This window comes from Nycticebus coucang, chromosome 11 (genome assembly GCF_027406575.1).
Source record: "Nycticebus coucang isolate mNycCou1 chromosome 11, mNycCou1.pri, whole genome shotgun sequence".
Classification (NCBI taxonomy): domain Eukaryota; kingdom Metazoa; phylum Chordata; class Mammalia; order Primates; family Lorisidae; genus Nycticebus; species Nycticebus coucang.
The window spans coordinates 105201933-105221392 of NC_069790.1; the positions used below are offsets into that span (position 1 = coordinate 105201933).

At 37.6% G+C, this 19460-nt stretch overlaps 1 protein-coding gene across 1 annotated transcript in view; it reads left to right on the forward strand.

The window, feature by feature from the left end:
• Nucleotides 1-19460, forward strand: part of EXOC4 (exocyst complex component 4) — an 849353-nt gene that overhangs the window by 742770 nt on the left and 87123 nt on the right. The gene's annotated exons all lie outside the window — the stretch shown is intronic.

Below are 19460 nucleotides of genomic sequence, written 5' to 3' on the forward strand. Positions count from 1 at the left end.
GAGTGTCACCACATGTGCTTATGCCAGATCTATGTAATTCTTTTGAGGTTTTTGGAAACATGAACCAAGCCATTTACGCTTCATAGGAACAGATTATATCATTTGAAATCCTCAATAAAAATGCAGTCTCATATTCTACAGATGGGTGTCATTTAATTAAAATATGTATTTAAAATGCAAAGGGCTGCATTAATTCCACACTGTGGCTGAGATTTTAATTGCACTCGAGTTAGGAAATTCTGAGTTAATGTTCCCCTGGCACCTCTCATTCAGCCTCTTGGAACAGATGTATTGTGATCCAAAGAGGATTTCAATATGCTTTCACATGCTGCACATGTAGGGATGGCTTTGAGATACTAGGGTGGCAGGCATTGGAAAAACAAGGAGTTGATCCTAAGAGAAGGGAGCATCCGAGTCCTGTGGCCATCTGCCATGGTCCTCCACTCTATCAGGTGGCACCTGCTCATCATGAGCTGTGTTTCTTTCTCTTCTTACTTCCCTAGATCAGATATCACAGGGCTTCCATTCTTGCTTCAGTAGGGGAGAGAGGAGGCACCCATGAGCAAAGTGCTGAGAGCTTTGAAATGCCTCCAAATTTTCTTTAAAAGCTGAGTGTTTTTAGTTTGCGGGTATTCACTGAGTGTTTAATAAATGTTAATTGACATCCAAAAAACCCATCATCCTCACTTAAGTACTGCTGTAATGTCATAAATAGAAAATATATTCCACAGTGGAACATAGGAAACTTTGAACCCTTGGGAACTTCTCCTTAGACTCTAGACAGCCTAGGTACAAAAGAAATGCCAGTACTCAGGGGTGTCCCTGACAAGTAAGGCAAGGAGTAAAGGGAATGTGACAAATAGTAGACATTATGGGCACCCAAACCCCATGGGATAGTTGCAATGTCAAGGACTTGGGGGAAAGACTGATTGTATGCTTAAATTATTAAAGAGTAATCCATGTTATTAAAGTGTCAAAAAGAAAAGAGATGAGAATGCCTATGAAAGGGGAGAGGAAGATGAAATTGGCACGAAGGAAGATTGGATATTGTTCCTTCTTCATTCTCTTACTTCAGTCCTTCAGCCTGCCCTGCGCCCAGGACTTTGTGAGGCACGGGGGATTCATGGGTGAACACCAAACAGCTGGTCCCGACCACTTTAGGGCTTACAGCTTATGGGGGCCATTATCTACATAAGAGATGAGTTAAATTAACACAGAGGATTTGTTTTATTTTTAACATGGTTGCCTAGGAAATATTGAAAATTCTGAAGAAAAGAAGAAAAGGGTAATTTGTCTTGAAAGGATGAATGTTAAGAATGTTAACTATAGAAATAGGGACTTGTCTTATATATTTTATGAGAATGTTTTTATTATGTATGTATGCCCCCGTGAAATCTTTTTAATTAAAATCTGCAAGGCTAATATGAGGTAATATATGAGAAAGAACTTCAAGTTCTTAGAAAATAGACAGTGTGTAAGTCTTTGGGGAAGAAAATAAATCCAAAACTCTCTTAGAAAAATCAGCAAAAGAACCAGTAATAGAATTGAGACCTCCTGGCTCCTCATCCAGCTCTTTTAGTCAGAATCATAATCATAACTTTTTATATTAAAAAAGAAGGCCATCTTAAGGTGAATAACTAACCTAAGTTTTGCTCAAGCTTTTAGACTTAGTGTTATCAGTGTAGGCTTCACCGGCTCACGATGGTCAGCCATATTGCAGACGACCACCACCAAGAGACTCCAGTCTCCCAAACACCCTTCCTCAGACACCTTCCTTTTCTTTACCTACTGAGTTCTCCTTAGACCTTCAAATGACTCCCAAATTACTATTGAGTCTTTAAGAAACATCTTGCAGATAAAGAATACACAGAGGACCTGGTGATAGGCCAAATAGAGTGCCTCATCCCTTACTGGACAGTCCTGTGTGAGATGTGAAGATCATGAACCGAAATAAATGAAATATCCCTGTGTCCATCGGAGACCTGGGCTTGACTTCTGATCCTGCAGGAGTTGAGAAGGTGTAGAGGCCCTCAGCAAATGGAGAAAAACCTAATCATCAGGGTTGAGGTATAGCAGTCAATGAGTAAAGGACTGACTTTTCTTTATTATAGAAAAAATAATCAGACTTCACAGTTGTTGGGTTTTTAAAAATATATATTTGCAGCTCATATCTGGACCTTATGTGAAATAAATAAATATGAATATACACTGTTGGAGGATTAGTTTGCCTCTTTTTAATTTAATTTAAACGACAGAAATGTTCTCAAGGCAGGATATTTGCAGAAACTAATGGAAAACAAACCTCTTTTAAAGGAGTGATTGCCTTCTTAAAAGTGTTAATTTCCATGTGAAATGTCTGCCTTTTTGCAGAGGCAGTGAGGAGTACCCCAGGCAGTTGGAAGGAGCCAATTCATGACTAGTTAGTGTACACATGCCATGAAGGACATTAATTCACAAAAGGAAAACCTAATAGAGTGTTAAGCTGCTCAGTCAGCACTGTCACCATCATTAGTGTCTAGGAGTGGAAGGGGACCAGAGTCAGGGCTGCTTATCACAGCTCATCTCACAAGAGTTTGCTTCACTCTCTGAGCTTCACTGGGCCTCCCTCCTCTCCTCATTGGAATACACAACCCAGGAGTCCCAAGTCCATTTTTAAACTGTCTTTTCTTTTCTCTTTGACTTCCTGTTGAATTCCCAGCAAAAACTCTCTAGGACTAAACAATTGTACTTTACACTATAGACACCCCTTGGTTAAGTCCCACAGCCACTTTCTGAGCTAATTAGAAAGCAAACATCTTTATGCCCATTTGATGGATGGAAAACAGAAGAATAAAAGGTGTGAACTATGCTCAGCACCCAGGGATTGGAGCTGGGGTTTTGCCTGAGAACCACATTGTTTTTCGCTGAACTAACAAGAAATGTTTCGCTCTGTTTTTCTTTCTCCTCCTTATATTCTGTACTTTCCTTTATTTCAGCATCCCTCATTGTAGATGATTAGTCTGTCTACTATATGTATGATTTCTACTTTCTCATGTGACAGAAAAAATGTTAACATGCCTTCATCTGGAGTACAAAGCAGCAATGCATTTTCTTCTAAAAGTCTATGTCGGTGACTCTTGAACGTGCTTTCTAGTTGCTGGATTAGAAAGTCCTCTACTTTCCATCATTTAAGTTGTTTCCTCACCTAATAAAAACAGGCAGAATGACATCTGAACAAACTTGAGGTATCAAAATTGCTTCATTAGGTTCAAAGTCCATTTGAAAACACAGTGTGGTAAGCTATGCAGAGGGAAGCTGATTTACCCGGGTTTATATTTAAGTAAAGATACTCTTAGATAAATACCGCGATGCAAAAACTCGAGACTGTTCTCTTTGACTTTGTACATTAGGGAATTATTTGCAGTTTTGTGGGTTGTAGGTTTTTTGAGTTGCAGAGAATGAAGAAGTGCTGAAAGTGGTATTACTTGGAAAAGGAAATTTGGCTTTCATCTCTTTGCGTTTGACCTCTGACCCTCCTGTTGAATTCCCTGGCTTGTCCTCTGCTTCACTCTCCTTCTCCTTCTCCTTCAGTATGCATACCCTACTGAGGAAACAGACACCTCACCCACCTGCAGACAGTCACAATGGTCACATGCATAGACAGGAATTCATAAATCATGTTCTGGAGAATGTATTCAATAGAGATTAAACTAGATCAGTGAAACACTATCTTATGGGGATATCAGGGAAGATATTCATTCAGTAAATATTTGTGTATTAATTCAGTTAACAAGTTACACAGCATCGGCTATGATCTGGGTATAGGAACAGTAACTCTGCCTGCAGGGGTTTAAAGTGATGTAAAAGATAGGCATGGAAGTCATTGCCCTGTAATGGGATTTGGCAACTATGGATAAAGCACAGCACATTGTGGGAATCTATGAAATTTACATCACAGAGGGAATCCAGATATAAGGAAAGGCTTTGTGGAGAAGGTGGCTTCCATCTGAGTCTTGAAGGACAAATAATAATGAGCCACACAAAAAGGGTATAGAATGCCAGATTATGGAGGATAAACACAATAAAATTTAAAAAGAGCTATGAAATGAGGGAAAATATGGTGAGTTCAGTGTAATTCATATATTCAGTAAGGCTGGAACATAGGGCTCGATTTAGGGCAGCAAAAGGCAATAAAGCTAGAGATGTGGGCAAGGCCAGTTGAGATTTTATTTGGAAAGCAATGTCAAGCTCAAGACTGAGATGATCAGATGGTGTTTGGGGTGATTTCTCCAGTAAGATTAGAGGGGAATGAATTGGAAAAGAGTAATTGTTGAGACCAAGAGATTTTTTTCAAATCCTGGTACACTGAAATGGGTGTTAAGTAGTGAAGAACTTGTCTTAGTATGTTTTGTGCTGTTATAACAGAATATCAGAGACTGGGTAATTTAGTGAGAACAGAGATTTATTTTTTGTTGGGAAGCTGGGAAGTTCAACACTGAGGGGCCCACATTTGATGAGGACCTTCATGCTGCATGGTGGAAGGCATAAGGTAGAAGGGCAGAGAGAAAGAGGGGGCCAAACTTATCCTTTTATATTGAGCCCACTCCTACTCTAACAGTCTCAACTCATTCTTGAGGGAGGAGTCCTCATGGCTTGATCATTTCTTAAAGGTCCTCCCTCTTAACACTGCTGCATTGGGGATTCAATTTTCAACCCATCCCTTTTGGGGGAACACATGAAACCATTGCAGACTGTGCCAAGGTAGAGGTAGTGAGATTGGACTCAGGAGATAATAAGAAAGAATGACATAAGGACTACAGGAGACAGAGGCATCAAAGGTATTCCTAATTTCCTTGACTGCACAACTGGGCACACTATGACCCAGAACCATGCTAGGGTGTGAAATTATCTATGCCAAATAGAGCCATATGTTAAAAGGACATTCATTACAATGAAACTGCACCTGCACATCACAAATAGGTTCTACAGCTTGTATCTAAGTACAGGCAACTAAAGGAAACTATATATATTACTTAATTGAACTTTATTATATAAAATTCTTGTTAGGATATACTCTGTTGATTTATACCAGAAATCTCTTCTGGTATAAAGATATTAGCAGTAATATTATTTGACCTGCAGTGTACAGATCTAATCTTACATCTTATCTTCTTAAATGACCTGTTAGATGCAGCAACACGGACTCACTTGAAGGTCATTTTTTTATACCCTGTAGTTGTCCCATCTTGAGAGATAAACTGAAGTAGGAGCTCTGTTTGGAGGTTAACATGCATAATTATAAGCAGCTAAATAGCCTAAAAAGGTTGGGCATAGGGCAAAGAAGATAATTCCCATACTGGGCAATGAACTTCTGAATGTGCCTAAAGTAACTCAACTTGTTAGTAGTCCTTGTGAATGGTTTAATGAAGGTAGAGGTTGATGCTACTACTAAATAGAATTATTTAGGAGATTCTGTATAAGTTTCATTGAGAATTGAGTCTACTATTGATTTTGCAAGTACTGATCAACGTCTTTGCTGTATATATGTATAACTCTTTCACCTAAAATTATGGGAGAGTACCAAATGTACCATTTGGAGCAACCACGTAAATTAGAACCTTATTTTAATTCCTATACCTTTCTTCTGAGTTTCCTATCTTATATGGAGTAAAACACAGCTATTTAGCAACCATCCTTGCTAATAGGTAAAATGTGGGGAATATTTTATGGAATTTCACCACTCTAAGAAGTTGGAAATAATATTCAAACGAAAATTAAAACAAACAAAGAAGGAATAAACAAGTGCTATTGTTGTAAAAGTGTACTACTCGGTGAAACACAGGCTGTGGGTGATGCTTTCTTGACATGAAAGATGGCATTGACAGGTGGTAGTGATAGGAGGTTTCTTTACCACCACCCTGTCAGTGTCATCTGTTGACATTTCCAAAAGTCCAATTCAGCCAAAATAGAATGATAAGTAAGTTCTCAACTTGTCTTTTGGATACTTTTTCTTCCCAAGAGGGAAAAACATGGAGACCCTATATACGTAATTCTGACCAAAAGGAATATAAAAATTATAATAATCTTTGGAGAATGTTAACATATCATATTAGACTTTACACAGCAAAGTGAGTGAACACCAGACATGCCTTCATGGTTAGTTTTCACAGAGCTAAATTTTCAAACAATGGAGAAAATATAGGTGTGATACCAGGATTACAAGCTATCAAAGGGAATATAATTCATGATGCAGGATGAGAGATTATACAGCATAAAATTTGAACCATAAAATGATAAGTACTTTTAACAAAAAATAATAGCAAACACATTCTATGACAGGATATATCCTAAAACACACACAACACTCACACAGCCATTTTATTTTCATAGTAACCCAGGAAATAGATACCATCATTATCACCATTCCAATAGAAGGATAAGATGAATCATAGTATGAAATAGTTGTGGGGAGAGCATCAAATGACATCTGGGTTCTTTAGAGGAGAGCTCAACTTGATCAAATCTGAAGGTGTTAAGGAAATTTTCTAAATTTGATAAGTCGGGGTTCATGTAAAAGGTGACAGAACACCAGCAAACATTTCCATTCTCAAAAGTGAAAGAAGAAATTCTAGAAACTATATAAAGTTTTAGACAGTGATTCCTAGAACCAATATGATTTTTAGCACATAGGAAAGAATGTGATGAGTTCCAGGAGCCAAGATAGTTCACAAGGGGAAAAGAAAGGTAGGATAGGTGCCCAAGGGCCACTGACAGAGACTGAACAGGACTTACAATGGAAGGAAGTGGGGCACTATGCATATATCCTTATAATTAATGGCCAGAGATGGAGCAAGTCTTGCCCGATCTCAAATGTCTATGTCTAATTTCCAAGTAGATGTGAATATATTTTTCAACTTAGCTTTTATGTCCTATCAAACCAAAGTTTACCAATATCAGTTCATTGTTTATCTAAAAATCAAATTCTATTTAGTCAATTCACCAGAGGCAGATGTAAAAGTTTAGAAGTGTTCATTTTTAAAGTAAATGTTCTGATGAAGGCGCGTGAGAACAAAGAGAGCTAAGCTTTCCTGCCTCCATTTCATACCTTTAAGTTAGTTGCCAAGGGGTTGGTGGTTTAAGCTACGGGACCTAGAAGTTCTAACATATTTAGGGTACTTATGAACATGGAGTTTGTTTGGAAGATCATTCAGTGTTAAGCCGAAGGGTTTATAGAATCATTGACAGCAGCTCCAAATTCCACGGCCTTGCTAAACAGTCTGTTTTGTGGCGTTCTACATCTTTAACCTGGGATTTATTTGGAAAATAGTAGACATACCTATAGAATACTTTTATGACAAATTAGAAAACAAAATACTTTCTGAAGGGCAGGCTGAATCTACTTTGGAAGGAAATCTCGATTGTGTTATTGACAATAAGAGCAATTCATAATTTGCTCAGTACTCAGTAAATTATGAAAAGATACTATTATACATGCTAGTAACTGAAATAAGAGAAAGGAAAACGCAGATTACTTGTTTCCAAATAAATATTATTTATATAGATTTTGCTGCCACTCATCCTCAGTCTATAGGAGTTGTACTATAATTTAAATGTTTGACTTTTATCTCTACTTTGGCAACTTAAGAGTAGAATGCAGGGGGAACTTGTATGATAGGACCAAATCTTTCCTTTTCAAGTTTGTAAACAGCTTTTTTTTCTTTTTTAGCACTGAAACCTTTTCTTCTAGCAGAGTTTTACTACAAAATCTTAAGTAGGTAACAAAGGAAAGTAGAGTTTCTCTAATTAAGGTAGGGGAGGGAATTAAGTTTGGCCTAAATCTGCCTCTGTATGTATTTTAAGTTCAGCCTAAATGGTTTTTCATACGTAGGAACTGTACCTAATTTGACATGTAAACAGACTGTAATCTACTCTTGTAACAAGTAACTTGGTTTCAGACAATCACAACAACCAAGTTTCAGTCGATCATAGGCAGCCAGCTATTCAAACCAGGTTTAAATAAGGCCAGCACTGAGCTTTACCCCATCCAGCTGTCTCTGTACTTACTTCCTTTGTATGTCACTCCCTTTTCTCTGCCTGTAGATGTAACCAGCCCATGTGGTGGGACAGAGCATTCTGAACCACTTTGGCCACATGATTCTAGAATCACAAAGTAAAAACAGTTAGATCCTACATTTGTTTATTTTGTCTTTTAGCAGAGATTAGGAGCTCTGCAGAGCACCTTCTGAAAATCTGTGCCTTAGGGGTCACAACAGTCCATTAAAGGGTAGCCCAGGGATTCTTGATGACCCTTCATCCCGTTCCTTTCTGCTCAAAATGTTCCCTGAGCTTTGAGATGTCACCGTTCAGAAATAACACATGTGTACCAGGTTGCAAACATTATCAATGCTCATTCAGGAAAACAGAGACCATTTTAGGTATTTCAAGCAAGGGGGAATTTAATACAGGGAATTAGATGTTTATAAAATTGCTGAAAGGGCTTAGACAACAGTTGGAAGGAAGCAAAAAAACAAGGAAACTAGCTGCTGACCTTCAAGAAAATCAGGAATTGCAGCCCAGAGTTTTACTTACCTGTGGCGAGGAAGCAGCTGTTTGAAGGGTCTCTCTTGGAAGCTGCCATGAGCCTCATGGTTGCCAGCTGCCTGAGCATCTTTCTATCACTGTTAGAGGAAAATATTGCCTTGCCTTTCCTTTTGCCTTGTACATATTTTGGGATTGCCTATTCATGGCAAAATCCCAACCCCGAACCCTGCTGATAAGAAGTTGGAAAATTTTCCTTATGCTTCTTATGAAAGTAGCTACATATGACACTGAGTTAACAACAGACAGGGGAACAAAAGTATTTTCCCATTTCACTTGCTACCATAAATTTAGTCTAAAGAGATAGGAAGGTGAACATACTCCCAAGAAAGCAAATAAAATAGCAAGACTCCTATGGTAGTAAATATAAAAAATATCTTTCCAAAATAATCCTGATTCAGCTATTCTCAACCTTAAAAGAAGACCTGATTTGTCAGTAATAATTTATAACCCAATTTCTGTCTCTTTATTTTAAGATAACAAAACTTCTATCATTTCAGGTCCAAGTTCCATAGTTGTGGAGTCACACTCATATGGATTCTTTTCTCTTTTCTTCATAGTGCCTTTGACAGAAAGGAAATAAACTTTGATTATGAGATAAATGCTGATTCAAAATCTAAGTACGGCCTTTGAAGAGCTGTTTGAATAAGGCAGACCTGATCTCTCAAACACATGAACAATGTCAAACTTTCATTGAGTATCTCTTTGAATTCCCCAAATAACTCCTAAGTTAACTTTGTTAAAGAACCAAGCTCCACAGATGTTCTTTCTTTGGAAGCAGAGATCCCTGTCATTCATCCCTTATAATAAGGTAAAAAACCCTACTTTAGGTCTCCCCAGCCCCATCAGTCACAGGCCACCCAGCTGCTGTGCCCAGTGAGCCACCCTGCTGCTGGCTGCATTCTCATGACCTGCCAAGGCACTAGGAAGACTCTCCAACCCACCCAGGTGCCTGTCAAAGTTCCCCAACCTACCCATGTACCCGCCAAGTTCTCGCCACCTGTCCCACTACTAGCTGCAGTTCTATACACCCAGGCATATGCCCAGGTCCTGTGATATGCCAAGGCACTCACCAAGTTTGCACTACCTGCCTAGGCAGCTGACAAAGTTCTGAAACCTGCCCAGCTGCCATGGCCCTGCACTCTGCATGCCCCAGTGACCCTTTGTGCCATAAGCCCAGAGGCACAGTGCATACTGCACATTAGCTACCACAACTACACCCCATGCTGTGGTGCCCCCTTATATGGAGTAAAACACAGCAGACTCACTAGCCAAAAACTGCCTCCCTCATGTGCCCTGTGTACCACCACTGCCCCTAGAACTGAGTAAACACCCACAGCCCTGACATCTGGGGTCACCACTTAAATAGCCTTACCTAGCCACAAAATACAGCACAAAGCTTGAACAACAAGCTATACCAAGCAGAAAAAAAGAATTTCAGGGCTTGCAGACAAGGCTTGGAACAAATCCAGTCAGTCAAAGATGTAGAGAAAAGGATAAAGAGGAATGAACAAATGCTCAGAGAAATATGGGACTATGCAAAGCAAGCAGAGACAGACACCCCTGAGGAGAAGAAAAAGCAAAAAGCATAGAAAACCTATTTGAGGGGAATTATTGAGGAAAACTTCCCTGGTATTGCCAGAGGTTTATATATCCAGATACAAGATGATCATTGAACACCTGGAATACTCATTGCAAATGGGCCCCCATCAGCAAAACACATTATCACCAGTCTGGCAAAAGTCAAAACAAAGGACTTTTGTTTTGACAGAAAGCAACAACTCAGTCACAAAGGAACACCCATTCTAGCAGACCTCTTAGCATAGTCTCAGAAGCCAGAGAAACCTGAAGGGATTAGGGCCCCATTTTTGGTCTTCGTAAACAGAACAATTGCCAGCCAAGAATTTTTATCCTACAAAACTAAGTTTCATAAATGGCAGAGAAATAAAGACTTTTTCAGACAAACAAACAGTAAGGAAATTTGTCACTACCAGACCTACCCTACAGGAAATGCTTAAAAGTATACTATATGTGGAACAGTGCAATAGATAGCCACCAGTGTAAAAATATCTAAAAGTTAAAGCTCTCAGGTCTTATAAACAGTAATACAAGAGAGAAAAAAACAAGAGCAAAGTATCATTCAACATGATAAAGATTCCCACACATCATTACTAACACTGAACATGAATGATCTTCTTGTTCTACTCAAGAGACATAGATAGACTGAATGGATGAAAAATTACAACTCAAGTATATGCTATCTCTAAGAAACACATCTAACTTGCAAGGACTCATACAGATTAAAGGTAAAGAAATGGAAAAAAATACTTCATGCAAATGGAAACCAAAACAAGCTGATATAGCCATTCACATATCAGATAATATTGACTTTAAATCATCTATGGTTTTAAAAAAAAAAGACAAAGATGGTCATTATATAATGATAGAGGGAGCATTTCAGCAAGCAGATATGAAAATCCTAAATATATATGACCTAACACAGGAGCTTCCAGATTCATAAAACAAATTATTCTAGATCTAAGCAAAGAAATATACAGTAGCATTATAATCACCAAGAACTTTAACACTCCACTGGAAAATCTAGACAGATCATGGAAGCAGAAAATCAACAAAGACACTGATTTTAAAAAGAACTTTAGAACAAATGGACCTAACAGACATCTACAGAATATTCTACCCCAAAACTACAGAAGATACAGTCTTCTCATCAGCACATGGGACATGTTTGAAGATCAATCACAGACCACAAAACAAGTCTGAGAAAATTTAGAAAAATTGAAATAATACCATGATTTCAGACCATAATGGAATAAAGCTACAAATAATTACAAGAGAAACAGTCAAATCCACACAAAATCATGGAAGTTAAAAAACCTGCTGCTGAATGATCCTTGGGTCAATGATGAAATTAAGACAGAAATCAAAAGATTCTAAAAAATAAATGGCAAAGAGAACACAAAATTTCAAAATCTATGGGATACGGTAAAAGCAGTGCTAAGGGGAAAATTCATAGCCTGAAATGCATACATCCAAGAGAGAGAAAGATCACACATTAACGACCTAATGTCAAATCTCAAGGAACTAAAAAGAGAAGAATGAATCAAACCCAAAGCCAGCAGAAGAAAAGAAATAACAGAGCTCATAGCAGAACTAAACAAAATAGAAACCAAAAAAGGGGGGGAGGGTTCAATGAAACAAAATGTTAATTCTTTGAAATGATTAGCAAAATCACCACCAAGATTAACCAAAAATGGAAAAGAAAGGACTCAAATAACCTCAATCAGAAATGAAAAAGGAGACATTATAACTGGTACCACAGAAATACAAAATATTATCTGTAAAGAATATAGAAACTACTGTGCGTACAAACTAGAAAACCTACAGGAAATGGATAAATACCTGAAACACATACCTCCCAAGTCTGGATCAGGAAGCAATAGAAATTCTGAATGGACCAATAACAAGCAGTGAGATTGAGGCAGTAATAAAAACAATACCAACAATAAAAAGCCCTGGACCAGAGAGATTCACAACCAAATTCTTCTGGACCTACAAAGAAGAGTTAGCACCCATCCTACGGAAATTATTCTATAACACTGAGAAAGAAGGAATCCTTTCCAACACTTTCTTTAAAGCTAGTATCACCCTGATGCCAAAGCCAGGAAAGGACACAACAAAAAAGAAAATTATAGACTAAGATCCCTCATGAACACAGATGTAAAAGTCCTCAAAATACTAGCAAATCAATTCAACAGTACATAAAAAAGGTAATTCACCATGATCAAATGAGTTTTATCTCAGTGATGGAAGAAGGATGGTTCAACATATATAAGTCAACAAATGTGATTCACCACATAACCAGAAACAAAAACAAAAACCACAATCATCTCCATAGATGTAGGAAAAGCATTTGATAAACTCCAGCCCCCTTTCATGATGAAAACCCTCAATGAGCTAGGCACAGAAAGAACGGACCTCAAAAGTATAAAAGCCGTATATTACAAACCCATAGTCAACATTATACTGAATGAGTAAAGGTTGAAAGAATTCTCCTTAAAAACTAGAACAAGGGTACCCACTATCACCACTTCTATTCAACATAGTACTAGTACATACATAGTACTAGCCATAGAAATCAAGCAAGAAAAAGAAATCCAAATCAGAAAAGAGGAGGTCAAATTATCCGTCTTTGTCAACAATATGATCATATATCTACAAAACCGAAGCACTCCACATGAAAAAAACTCCTAGAATTGATAAATAAATTCAGCAAAGTCTCAGGTTACAAAATAAATGTACACAAATTAGTATGATTTCTATGTAGTAATAATAGTCAAGTTGAGAGTCAAATCAAGGACTCAATCCCATTTACAATAGCTACAAAGAAAATAAAATACTAAGAAATGTACTTAACCAAAGAGGCAAAAGATCTCTACAAGGAGGACTACAAAACACTGATGAGAGAAACTGTAGGTAACACAAACAAATGAAAAAACACCCAAGCTCATGAATTGGTAGAATCAACATCATTAAAATGTCTACCCATTGCCCAAAGCTATTTACAAATTCAGTGCAAATCTCATCAAAATACTAAGGAATTATTTTACAGACATAGAAAAAATAATCCTAAGCTTCATTTGGGACCATAAAAGAGCCCAAATAACCAAAGCAATCTACACACAAAAAAACAAATACAGAGGCATCACATTACCTGACTTAAAATTATACTGCAAGGCTATAGTAACTAAAACACTGTGGTATTGGTATAAAAGTAGAGACACAGACTAACAGAACAGAATAGAGAACCCAGAAATAAAACCATATAGTTATAACCAACTGATCTTCAACCAAGCAGCAATAAAACATAGACTGAGGAAGGATACCGTATTAAATAAATAGTGCACAAACAGAGAAATAAAGCAGGACCTCTACCTCGCTACATGAAAAAATTAATTCAATATGGATTAAAGACATAAATGTTAAGGTATGAAAGCAGAAGAATTCTATAAGAAAACGTAGGAAAACCTCTTCTAGACATTGGCCTTGGCAAAGAATTTATGACATAAGACCCCAACGGCAGATACAGCAACAATAAAAATAAATAAATGGGACAATTAAATGTTTCTACACAACAAAGGAAATTATCAACAGAGTAAACAGGTAATCTACAGAATGGGAGAAAATACTCACAAACTATATGTCTGACAAAGGACTACTATCCAGAGTCTACAAAGAATCAAATCAAAAAGCAAAGAACAAACAACCCCATCAACAAATGGGCAAAAGACATGAACAGAATTTTTTCAAAAGAAAAGTGGCCAACAAATACATGAAAAAATGTTCCACACCACTAATCATCAGGGAAATGCAAATTAAAACCACAATGAAATACGACTTTAACCTTATTAGAAAGTCCAAATTCAGCACGTCCTCACTTAGATGCAGAGAAAAAGGAATGCTTATACAGTGTTGGTGGAACACTGCAAACTAGTACAACCTCTATGGAAAACAGTATTGAAATTTCAAACTCAAAGTATACCCCTACAAACTCAAAGTATACCTACTGTTTGATACCTTTGAGTATCTATCCATAAGACACATAAAGAAAATATTGGAAATTAAGGAGGGAGGTTGAGAGGGGGATGAGGGACAAAAAACTTACCTGTTGGATACAGTGAATGCCATCCAGGTGATGGATGCACTAAAAGCCTGACTTCAGCTTCATACAGTGTATCCATGGACTCTTTTGCTAATTTTGAAATAAAATAATAAATAAATTCTTTTAAAACTCAACAAAATCTTTTTTAAAAACTACTTTCTCTTCCCAGGGTGCTCTTGAGTATCATTCCATGCTTTCCCACCAAATTACCGTCATCATACTAGCTGAAATGCTATCTCCACTATTGAATCAGCAACTAGGGAGAAAGTCATTCTTTGTATACATGAAAAGATAAAATCTAAACCTGTCCCCACTTTATCTCTTTTCACCTCTGCATGTCATCACTGATTTGAACATTTTCAGATTCCTATGTCGTTCTCATACTTCTGTGATTTCTTATTTTGAGTTCAAAAAGTTATGACTTTACACAATATAAATGTTTTAATGTTTCAGTATATCACTTCCTTTCTGACCATGAACAACTAAGTCCACGGCAATCAGATTTCTTACAAGGTTTTTTTGGTGAGTAAGGGAATGAATGTAGGCATCTGACTCTTGGAATTCCCCACAGGGAGTTCAACAATAATAACTTAAGATGTGCTGAGCACTTACTATGTACCAATCATTGTTCTAAATAAATGCCTTGTGTTTTATCTTATTGAATCCTTATGATGACCTTCTCAGGCTGAAAATGTCACTCTTAATTCATAGGCTTACAATTTACCCAAAGTTGTTTAATTAGTAAGTGAGTGAATCAGAAATTAACCACTACTTTCTGGGCCAATCCAAAATAAATGGTTGTTGACCACATGACCTGACAATTTCACTGTTATATATCCAAAGGAAGAGAATTCAGTATGTTGAAAAGATAATCCACACCCCGTGTTTATTGCAGCACTATTCTCAATAGCCAAGACTTGGAATCAACCTACGTATCCATCAGTGAATGGATAAGAAAATTGTGGCACGTATACACATTGGAGTATTATACAGTCACAAAAATGAATAAATCCTATCATTTGCAGCAACGTGGATGGAACTAGAGAACATTATGTTAAATGAAATAATCCAAACACACACACAAAAAAAATTCTCATGTTCTCTTTTGTGGGAGCTAAATATTAAAAACAATTGATCTTATGGAGACAGAAAGTAGAATGATGGTTACCAAAGGATGAGAAAGAGAGCTTTGAAGGGGAATGAAGTGGGGTTAATGGATGCAAAAATATAGTTAGAGAGATAGAATGAACAATATTTATAGCATGACAAGTGACTATTATGAACCATAAATTGTTAGGGTATACTTTAAAATAAAGGAGTGGAACTGTAATGTTCCTAACACAAAAAAATGAGAACTGCCTAAAGTGATGGATACCCCAGTTACCCTGATTTGATTAATTTATATTGTATGCTATATCAAAATATTGCATGTACCCTTTAAAGATACACGACTATCATGTACCTATAGAATTAAAAATTAAAGAAAAGTCAGAAACAAAAGAAATGGGAATCTAATATCAATGTTGTAGTTAGGAAGATTTGGTTTATAGTTAATATGAGAATACTCACATCCTTTTACTTAGCATAAGACATTTAGATGTTGAGGTGATATCCTGAAATTATATAATAAGCTGATAGGTAAGTAATTGTTTCTTACCCTTATCTGGCATAAACAGAGATTATTAATCTTTCAGTTCTTAGGAAAGTTGACACTGGAAATATCTATAAGAACTGTTAATTATTCTTAGGATTATATGCCCAAACTGGAAGGGATGTGTGAACGGTATTCATGTGTTACTAATGTAGAATGACAGAAGTATGGTCATATGTTATTAACCTTCACACGGCATTAGTCCATATGTGTACTGCACCAGCACATCAATTTAGCCTGCGCAGGGAGTTTCTGACACAGGAAAGATTAAAGGGGAGGTACTTAGCTGTTATCTTTACCACATACTGAGAAGAGACCACACTGGTCCTCACTGAGTAGAAATTGTCTTAGCAAGATTCACACCAGCAAATTCTGCAGCCTGTGTCAGCAAGTTAATTCTCTCTATTTTTCTTGCTTCCAACATGCTTCAAAGGAGCCCCCGCCAATTACACAGCTAGTCATGGTGATGGTCTGTGTGCTTGGTGGCAAGGTCAGCTTCTTCTAGATAAATCAGTTGTCTATATGTTACGCACCTATGCACACAGCATTGGGATCAGAGTGGCCTGCGCTTCTAGGATTCTGCCTATTTTCCTTGCAGTCCTACTGGCTTTCAGGTTTTGCCATCAAATGTATAACACAAATCTAATTGACCCAATGCCTACATAAAACTATAGATGGAGGAAAAGGATACTAGGTTTTTGTTATTTGTTTATTCAACAACTTTATTGAGTAAGTAATACTAGTACTTATTTTTTAAATTTTTCATGTGTAATTATTATGGGTACACAATAGATGTACATGTATTAAGCACTTGTGTGCCTGGCACTATTTTCTAAGCCTTCGTGTATTTGCTCATTTAGTTATCAGACTCCTGTAAAGCAGGTATAATGATCCCGTTTCCCAGGTGAGGTGTCTATTGTAGAGAAGTTCATCCATGAGAAAGCTGGAATTGGAGCTCAGGACTCTCTGCCTCCAAAGGGTACCTTCCTGTTCACTGTACTTGGTACTTACCTACTAGTTCCAGAAACCATGTTATGTACTGGGGATAAAAGATAAAAGTGAGGTTATACCTGCTCTCAGTCTAGAAGGTAATGATGGTTTCTCCACTGAGGTCCAAGACTGTGACTGATGCAGCTGCCTAAAAAGGAAACCAAGAAAAAAAAAGGCAACTGGGAAAAGTTAAATGGAAGAGGCACTCAATGTAGGATTTTCAGTTCAACTCCTTGAGTTCTGTCCCTATTGGTGGCACTTGCTTGCTGAGCCATATTAGGAAACGTGTTTTATTTCTGTCTAGTTTCACTAGGTGTAAATGGACCTAATATTTCTCATTTACCCAGTGAATAAGCCATTCCCTAAGGCTCTCTGGAAGATTTGCAAATGCTAAAACTGAAAGGCTCCTATTTGAACACTAGACAAATGTTATCTCTCTGCTGTGTCATATTTTGCCTGTAAAATTCTCTTAAAACTTAAAGCTATGTCATTCATTCACCAAAAATATCTGGTTTAGAATTTGTTAGCACTTTAAGATGCTCTTTGATGCAGGGTTTTACAAAAGCTTTTACAAAAGGCTCACAGAGTCCATGGAAATCTAATATAGCTCCACAATAGTGCTATGCCGCAGTCAGGCAGGGGCTGTTCATTAGCTTCCATCCTCCCCCCACACCCCTTTCCTCTTTCCTATCAGGCAGGAGCTGAATTGGCCACACCATGTGCCTTTCTAGTAGATGATGAGGTTTTTACCCAGCCTCGGGGAGGATTATTTGGAATAAAGGAAGAAATCAATCTTAGTATTTCTCCCCAGGACTGAAAGAGACTGAGGTCTCTGCTATTAATCACAAGATATAAAAATCATGTGTCTGTGCTGGTTTGCATTGTATGTAGATAGGACCCCAAAGCTCCATGTCCTTAGGGACTGGAGGCTTGCTCGGTCTCCTTACCATCAAGCACTGCTTCAGAGTAACGGGATGCAGTTTCCTCCTACAGATCTGCAGTGTGTCGTGTGTACCGCTGGCTACGAGCTGGCTGCCTATTCTGTGGTAGCCTAAGGGAACAACTGTCCATTTTTATCTTGGCTCTTATTTTTGTTTTGCTTTTCAAAACTGGCCTTTCATGGATCTCCTTTGTTCTTTCTACATAGTTCGATATTTAAAATAATTCTTCAGTTTCAGATACCCGTTCTGGGTATCGGCTTCTTATCCTGGAACAGAATAATGTTCCAGGCTGATAAACTATTTGGAGGACATTAGGTTAAAAGAATTGTGGGAATTAAGTGAAAAAATGGCTGTAAAACTCTGTGATTTGTCCTTAACTTGAAAATTAAATTCAGCAAGAATTATTGGCAGTCTGCTGAGTGTAAGGAAGAGCTATTTACTGTAAGAGATGCCAAGAAGAGTAAGTTATTGTTTTTGTTCTCCTATCTCTCGCAATCTACTAGGGATGCTATAGACAAATAGAGAAGACGATGAAATGTGCCAAGTCCGAGGGAGAGAGCCAGAGTGTAACTAGAGTTCAGAGGATGGTCCCTGGCTTGGTGGCAGGCACAGCGCCAAGTGCCACAGTCCTCCATTTGGTTCATATAAGTTGTATACATGAGGAAAACAAGGCTTAGGATTGTTGAGAAATCTCTTTTAAAGGTAATAAAAGATGTAAGAATAAATTACATTCCTCTGTGTCGGAAAGAACATAGTTTCATAGAGATGAAAATTTCTGTTAAGCAGCATCCTTAAAATTAAGTGCAAATTCGTTATAAGAGTTTAGTTTTTGATCTTTTTTTTCTTTTTTGAGTGGTGGTAGGAGGGCTTGTAATATGTGTACCTTCTCAAAGAAATGTTATTTGAACATCTGAAACATTAAGCTGGGCAGTGGGTGAAACAGGCATATCTTTTCTTCCCTGACAAATTACTGTCTGTAGTTAGGGTAATATATGAGATTTCAGAGAACATGTTCTAAGCAATAAGAAGAAGTTATATTGTCCAAGCCTCATAACCAATGTGGGGAAAAGGTGTAACACCATTTAAATAACAAATGGTACCACATAAAGAAAGTAGATGTCTGCCTCCTATGCCACATATAAAGTGTTCCCACTGTGAAAGTTAACTGTACAGATTGAGTCATTCTTGTCATATCCCCCTAAATCAGAATCGAGGGGTCGGGGAGAAAATACTCAAGAGTTCATAGCACCCGCTCCAAGAATTGAACTTTGTATGAGCCCCGCTGATAAAACAACCTCTCTAACTCTTAACACCAGTTTTACCTAGTAGTTGCCAAAACAACCTCGTAATGGCTCAAAGATTGGTTTCACCTACCACTGTCACTCACCAGTCAAGAGTTACCAGCTCCCCACAGTTTCTCTGAGCTATCTTTGAAAACATTATGTAACATTTCTCTTTCTAATAAAATTCCTAACCTTCTCTTTGTTCCATAGACATACCAAAGACCACCTGGTCTATCTGTATATTCCAAATTGCAATTCTTTGCTTCACAAATAAAATGTTTTAAATCTAGAGATTCATTTCTGTTGTTTATTTGACTTCAACATCTCCGTGTCCAGGA